The sequence below is a fragment of the Salvia hispanica genome, chromosome 5 (genome assembly GCF_023119035.1).
Source record: "Salvia hispanica cultivar TCC Black 2014 chromosome 5, UniMelb_Shisp_WGS_1.0, whole genome shotgun sequence".
NCBI lineage: Eukaryota > Viridiplantae > Streptophyta > Magnoliopsida > Lamiales > Lamiaceae > Salvia > Salvia hispanica.
This window is the reverse complement of record NC_062969.1, coordinates 19,379,904-19,388,693: the sequence shown is the minus strand read 5'-3', so window position 1 is coordinate 19,388,693 and position 8,790 is coordinate 19,379,904.

The following is an 8,790-nucleotide window of genomic DNA, read 5'->3' as shown; positions in this document are numbered from 1 at the left end:
TTTGTATAACCATAACTCGAACGCACATCCCCTGGAATTCCCTTATCTCTATATTTTATCTCCGTGTTTTAATTGCAAACCGCTTGTTATTTGCTTTCAAATATTTTAAGTTTTCAAAAGTTTTCAAAATTCTCTTGTTTCTCCAAATAGTAATTGAGTCTTAATAGAAGATAGACCTGTGTTTGCCTTCCCCGTGTTCGATATCCGTGATCGACCTTTAGCTATACTATATATACTGTATACTTGTAGGTTTATTTAGTGCTAAAAAATAGTGCATCAGCAAACCAAGGGAAGCACCATCTTCTTTCTTGCCCCAACAATTTCCAACAACATTTTTGGATGACACTTGAACGTCATTGAGTGCGCGACGATCATCTTCATTTCTTGCAGGTTTATTTAGTGCTAAAAATAGTGCATCAAGAAACCGGTGTAAGCACCATCTTCTTTCTTGCCCTAACAATTTCCAACAACAGTTTTGGATGACACTTGAACGTCATTTAGTCGGGGACGATCATCTTCATTTCATCGTGGAATTGTCCTTCTCTACATCATCTAACAACGCCACTTTCGATGTGTTAGCACAATAAGATCACCAATCTTTCATCATATACCCCAATGAGCACTTGCAGCGGCATATTGACGGTTTTGATGATCTCTTCCAGGACTCATTGATTGGAACATCAACATCAAGATTAGCGCCCCCTTGTGAGCAGCGTTGTTGGGAACATTCTCAACTAGATTTCGTCATCACTATTCTCCTCAAACCCGCATTCAACTCGGGGAAAAGGGCTGTTTGCTCCAATCTATAAACACGCAATTTCTTGTTGTAATCACTTACGCAGCCCAGTCTGGGCAAGGAGCTGTGCGGTGAGGGTCGGAAACTGCGTAGCCGCAAGGTCTCGGGCGTGGATAGTCGAGCGGATCCCAACGACTAGGCGGACGTGGTTGCTGATCATAATCCGAATATTCTCGCGATGCACGACGAGACGGTGGTTCCCAACAAGAGGGTTGTCGCGACTATGGTGGGTCGTAACACGTGGTTGGCCGATTAACGCGTGATCATCCCCGCCTATTTGGTGACGATGTTGTTGATATCCTAGGGGGTCCCAACATGAACCTCTGCAATTTCTCCCTTCGCGACGATATCGATCTCGCGGGCTGTCTCGCGCCCCAAAATTATCCCCGTTCTCCGTTGACGTTGATCATCAAACCCCAAATCATCTATATGCGCGTCATACTTGATCTTTCCCGCAAGGCCACTGTTCAAATTTTGAACTACAGCCGTATCTTCTCTCCAAGAACCCAATTTTTGTCGAGTCTATCCATCAAGCGATCCAATTTATATCCCACGGAATCATCGTGGGTTTGCATCCTCCGTTGGCGACCACGGTCCCCCTCGTCGGCTGGCGACCGAAGTTGTTTGATGGCCAATCACGTTATCACGGCGCGCAGCTATTCGGAAAGTAGGTGGGTCGGTTTGCGCCAACCTTGCCTCGTTGTTGTTGTATCGTCTCAGAGTACACAATGAAAACACCAATTGTTAAGGACCTAAATCCCAACGATCCATTAAATCGGACAATAACAAAGATAAAGATATCCGACGCGTGTGAGGGTCGGCGGAGATAAGGATCGGCTGGTTTTGCGCGGGTTCCAACCGCGGCAACGACCCGGATCGATATACGTTCGGCCGTGCGGAGACCTTCTCGTACGAGGGAGCTAGGGAAAATATGGATTCGAGCATTTCGCAAGGCATTTGGCCAAAATTATATATTCATTGATTCATTTGTTGGATGATTAAATATGATAACAAGCTCTCCTATTTATAATACTAGACTTCTACCCTAACTTATTGAATAAGAAAACAAAGATATTGAAAAGATATGATGAAATAAAAGATACTAAATAATTAGGAGATATGATCGTATCGTGTACACTTAAAAAAAAAATTTTGGGGTTTATTTCCTAACGAGTGAACCCCAAACAAACTTTTCACCTCTACGTAGCGATCGGTCGGAGTTCCAACAAAGACGGCGCGTCAAAACACACCCTATGAATTTGCTGAATGAGAGAACTATGAAAGGGACATTTTATCAATTACAAGCCTGGGTGGATATTCGGTAGTCGTACTTTTTTAGAACAAAGTAAAATTTAGACGTTAGTGATGAAACACGTGTTAGTTGGTAAGATGTTTCCTTCTTTACATATCAACAAAAGGGCCCTTTGACTACATACTCCCGGGTAAAGGGGTTATGGGCCGGGGGGCCCCCGCCCCGGCCCTTTATGCCAAAAGGGAAAAATCAACCCGGGTTCCCGGCCCCGGGGGGGTTGATATGTGGGGCCGGGGTGGGCCGGCTCAGGCCGGGGCCCAAATTCCAAAATTTTTCTGTGCTATAACTATTAATTAATCTGGAAAATATTACCACTAAATAAGGGAAATTTTTTAGACATGAGTTTTATATAGGAATATGTAATAATTGATTTGTGTATTACACATACACGCAAAGGTTTTACAATCCCACAAAATTAGGAATTATAGTATACTAATTATAGAGCTATTTTCAACTGAGATAAATCAATTAACAAACTAATATCTATAATTATGCAAATTAAATGTAATAAGGGAAATCAAATGATTTAGGTTGAGCAATTGAATTATTAATTATTTTTTAGTAATATCATTAATAAAATTTAGAATTATTTTAAAAAACATACAAATATAAAATAATCATGCATCTAATAATATATTAATAAAATGGATATGCATAAAAAAAATACCAAACTTCATAGTCTATATATACCCTGTGGAAAGGGGATTAATGATTTGGGGTGTTTTAAAAGAAAATTTTGAGGAAAATTAAGTTTTGATAAATGGGACCCATTTATATTATTATTTGCAATCAAAGGGGATTAAAATTAATTGACTTCTAAATTAAGGGAAAAGTGGGGCATTTTTTATATCAGATAAAAGCTAACCGGGGCCTTAAGGCGGGGGAAAATGGCCCAAAATCCTTTTTCCGGGGAGGGGATATATTTATACACACGTAAAGGGGAAAATATTATATATACATATTACATTTTGCATACATATGGAAAAATAATCAATTCTCCCATATTTATGGATTGTATTTAGTAAGATAAATTATTAACAACCAATCTTTTCAATTATACAAACAAAATTATTATAGCACAATCAATTCTAGGGTCCCTATTTTTTAAAAAAATCAATAACTAATCTCTTTAATTATGAAAAACAAATTTATTAGTATAAGTTTTAATTTAAGTTAAATAATAGTTAAATTGATTGAATATTTGTTGCATAATGTTATTAATAACGTATCTTCAAATCCTCTATTTTTGAAAAAAAAATCAATAACTAATCTCTTTAATTATGAAAATCAAATTTATTAGTATAAATTTTAATTTTAAGTTAAGTAATAGTTAAATTGATTGAATATTTGTTGCATAATGTTATTAATAACGTATCTTCAAAATATACAACATAATATAACCATGTGTATAACAATAAATTAATACTAGGAGATATAATATGTTATTTGTATTTTACTTATGTTATGCATAAATAAGACTTTTAAAAGAATTAAAACATATTATAGTATAAAACCAAGTACAAAGTTAGCTTGGGGCCGGCCGGCCCCGGGGCCTGGGGTCCGGGTTTTTTAAAACACCCCAAATTGGCCCATTTCACCAAGACCCCGCCCATGCCCGCTTCACCCCGGGGGCCCGGGCCTGGGCCGGGCGGGCGGGGCGCCCGGCCCATTTGACATCTCTACTCCAGGCAAGTTGATCCGCACATCATCACCATGGACAACTGACGGGTTCCAATATCAATAAATTAAATAAATAATGTCTCAGGGAAAATACTCTTAAATGACTCTTATATTGCAATTATTTTCAAAAAAAAATAACAATTAAAAACACATAACATTTACATTATTTCGTTCACATCCAACTTAAAATTTTACTTATAAAAAAAGATAAAGAGGAAAAAGGGGATTTTGAGAGGGAACGAGAGAGTTGTAACAGAAAAAATATGAATTGGGAAAAATTATCCCATTTGTTTGAAAATGAAGATAAAGATCTTTATTTCAACAAACCTCATTAAAAATTAATTAGACTAATGGGATAATGAATTTTTTCCATACATTACATCTACACTATTCCACCCAGGAAATGACCCCCTACTGTAGAGTCATCCTGTTTTTGTGCAAAAAACTGCACTGTTAAAATAAAGCACTTACATGTAACTAGGGCTAATTGCTCCCCGGGTTCCCTGAGAGAGTTCCAATGAACGAGGAACCAATTGTTGCGGGGGGGCTGGGGCAAGAAAGCTTCCATCTGATGCCGAAAATTACTGCTGTATGGGTACCATAACGAAGCCCCAAAGGATATGGATACGAACTGCTGTCTAGATACCCTAATCAACTGGGCCCCATCGGGTTCACTCAGCAGCCACCTGACTCCCACACGGGACAATTGGGAACAGAACATTGCAACAATGTAAGATATTGAATGCTTGCTGATGGAATATGATATCGGTTCTAGCACCAAAATTATGGATGATCTGGATCTCTTTTGTCCCATCAATTCACTATTTTCATGGCTAATGTCTACAATATTTCTTTTTCTTTAATAATGTTCATGTGTGTAGTTAAAATTTTTTTTCCCTATCTTCATCTTCTTTTTATTTTTGTTTGCGTAGAAATTGTTGAAATAAATGTGAGCATGATAGTGTAAATGTAATCTATAGATACTCATTATCCTATTTTTTTTTAACGAGGTTTGTTAATGGGAGATGTCATTCATATTATCCCAAAGCTCTTTTAATAAGAGCACCCGCAGTAAAACCCCCCTTTCACCCGCCCCTGGAGCACGGTGCTGGGGCCCGCGAATGCTGCCGTCCGGTGCACGGGGCTCTTAGCAAAACCGCCCTGCCGGCCAAAATAGCGATTTTCTTGCAAGGGAAACCCCGTTTTATTTTTTATTTATTTTTTAAAAAAACGAAAATTTAAATTTAAAAAAAAATTTTTAAAAAAAAAAATTTTCCCCCTTTCCCAAAAAAAAAATATCCGTTTTTTTCCCACTTTTAATTTATTTTTCAATTTTTTTTCCCCCAAAAATTTACATTTTCATCATAAATACCCCCCCAAAAAAAAAAAACACATTCTCATCTATTCTATCATCATCTACATTTCCTCATCTTTTTTTCCCCATACTCTCTCTCTAAATTCCCACCACATACACAATGTCCACTCCGGGATCACCCTCCAAATCGTGGGTGAACCACGATGGTTCGATTCGGCGAACCCTAGTCCGGAACATAATTTACGGCCCCTCCTCAAAACCCGGGTTCGCAAGCTCCGGGTGGCTACCGTCCTTCCCGGTGCACGACGAACGCTCCGGGTTCGGTGGGCACCCGAACCGGACGGGGGCGGCTTACCCTACTCCTATTTCTCCTACCCTACTCCTCCCTTCGTGGCACCCACACCCCGACTCCATGAGATGATGGCAATGTTCAAAGCCTACTTGGCGCCTCCGAAGATCCGGAAGTTGGCACAAACCCGAACGGGAAATGTATTGGTAGCGCATCACTCGTCTTTACAATGAAACCCGACTGAGGAACCATCTATCGCAATGATAGTATTGTGCAATTATCTTCGTGCAACGAGGCAATCAGTAAGTTCCGGGGGATTTACCTCCAGGAAGAGCGGTCGGTGGGACCCGGCACGAGCGGCTCGACATCATCACCGCCGCCTTGGGGACCTACCACGCACGGAGTTACACCGTTCAAGTACCTCGATTGTTGGCGGAGGGGGCACCAACATCCAAAGTATAGGGGCGGCATAGCAAGATCCTCCTCTAGCTCCTCCAAACGGTCGGGGTTGGTAGCCTATCCGACGGCGCCTCCGATGATGTGGCTGCCGGAGCAACTCGGTACCCACGAGCCCCGCAGCTTCCCGCCGGCCGCAAGGAAGAAGACGACGACCCCCCGTCGCCGCCCCCGACTCCATCCGTCCTCGTCTCCTTGTGTCCTCCCCCCCGAACACACGTGGGCCCCTTCCTGGGTCAACTCATTTGAATGATACGCTAGATGACTCGGATCAACTCAACACAGAGCAAATGATCCGGTCTCAAGGGGAATGGGGTTAGAGGACTAGTCTTCCAGGGTGTAATTTTTATTTTCTGGGATTTTAATTATGTATTTTTATTTTTTAGTATTTTAATTATGTAATTTTTATTTTTTAGGATTTTAATTATGTAATTTTTATTTTTTAATGTATTTTTATAATGTAGAAATGTTTTTAATAATTGGAGTTTTTAAAATTTAATAATAGAATTAGACTTAAAATTTTTTATTTAATAAAAAGACTGACAGGGTTTGTGCTCACAAGGGAAAAGGGAGTAAAGTGGGTTCGCCCACTTCCATGCTCTTAGCTAAGAGCACGGATGGAATCTTTTAAGGTTGGGGGAAGGAAAGATCTTTTTTGTGCAGCTTTGTGCACAACGGTAGGTGACGTGCACAAAACTACAAAATTTCTTTATTTTTTTATTAAACTTATTTCTACATGCATCAATATTGTCGATAAGATTCATTATCACTTTTTTTTTTTCATTTCCTCTTAGTTTTGCCATTTGCGCTAATAAAAATAGTTGTTGCATTAATAAAAATATTTTTTTCTAATTTGTGTATTTTTAAAACATTTTTACTACTATTTTATTGTTCATGAAACTAAATTTTATTATTACATTTATTTGTATGTGCACTAACATTGTGTTGTATTTTATTCATACTAGTATTAACCTACATGCGATACTGATGAATATTTTTCTCATATACAATTTTGAATTGTTAATTGATTAATTAAAATGAGAAAAAATATAACTACATAAGATTTTTTAAAAATGTACTACTCCCCCCAGTCTCGAAATTTTGTCATATTTTTCCACTTCCCTCCATCCCACAAAATTTGTACATTTCACTTTTTAATTTTTGGTAGTGAACCCCCATTCCACTAACTTATTCTCACTCACATTCTATTATAAAACTAATACTTTAAAAGAGGAGCCAAATTCTACCAACTTTTTCAACTCACTTTCTATTACATTTTTAAAATCCGTTGGTCAAACGTGACAATATTTAAGGGACAGATGGAGTACTATATAATAAAAAATTTTAAAAAATATATATACTTCTCAATTTTTTTTACGCCTAAAGAATAAAATTAAACATATTTAAAATGGAATCAAGCCAAAACACAATTATTTGGGAAGCGAAGATAGTACATCACACTTTTGAAAAAAATATTTAAAACAATCCTCCATATCTCTCTACTAAAAATAATGAATCACACTTTTAACAAAAAAAAAATATATTCGAGAATCAGAACTACAAGTTTCGGAGTTAAAGATGTTACAATTCTTCACTCTCTAAGAATTGTGAAATATTGGGATAAAATTCTCGAACCATATACACGCGGTGCTCTAACTATTGCAATCAAATGGAAAAAAACACAATAAATCAAATGGAAATTACAATAAAAATTATAAAATAAACCAAACTAAAAGTCTAGTCGAGAAATTAATTATCTTTCCGCAAGACAAATTACATCATGGTTAGTGCTCTTGGATTGTCGTATTATCCCCAAAGATGAAACAACTTCCTCCTAACGTGTAAAAAATCTCAAACCCGCTAGACACCGATGAACTTGATAGGGGCTTCAAAAATCGAGAATACAATGTCCTAAAATGTACTCCACAATAAATGTTGAGAGTTTGAGAGTGAATGGAGAGTGCTTTGTTGGTGTGTAATTCATCTACAACGCTATGTCTTTGCCTTTTATTGGTTCAAAATTGGGATATGAGAGATCATGAAATTAAAACATCATAAATTATTAATTAAGAAATAGAGGTTACAAAATTTGTTAAATGCCCATTATCCTATTTAAAGATTAGTAATTTTTCATTGTAGTGCTTTAAGAATCAGTCAAAATGCTCATTAAATATCTAAAATATTTCATTTTGCTAATTTCTTTAAAAATCTATAAACAATTTTTTTATTATTTTCAAAACTCGCCCTTTTATATATGTATAAATTGTAATCGATTACGATGAATAGAAGATATTAATATAACATGTCATACACATTTAGAACTTTAGATGGTCATTGTAAGATTCATACCTATACATATATTTAACAACGATATATACTATTCCTCCGTTCCTAGATATTTGATTGAATTCTTTTTGCTCATTGAAAAAATTGCAATAAATAGTTAGAGTGGATAAATAGTAACATAAAGCGATAATAATGTATAGATAAGATGCTTCTTTACATTATTCTCGCTTTACGCTACTATTTATCCACTCTAAATATTTATTGCAATTTTTTAAAATGAGTGTAAAAAGAAGTCAATCAAATATCTTGGAATAGAGGGAGTATAATATTTAGTATTAGATGCATTATATGTGATTTATATTTTGAATTATAGTATAATGGTCTAAAGAATTTGTTAAATGCTACTTATCCCATGTAAAAATTTGTTACGGGTTCCTCTTTGAAGTGCTATTAAATAGTCAAAGTGCACTTTTAAAAAAATATCTAAATAAATATTCACGGGGTTATTTAAAAATATTCAAATTCATATTTAAAATTTATAAATATTAAAATTTATTTTCATAACTTTTTTTTTTAAATATTCAAAATAAGCTCAAAATCCCCTTTTATATATTGATAGATAGTTAGATTCCTTTATATGTAATATATAAAGTGTT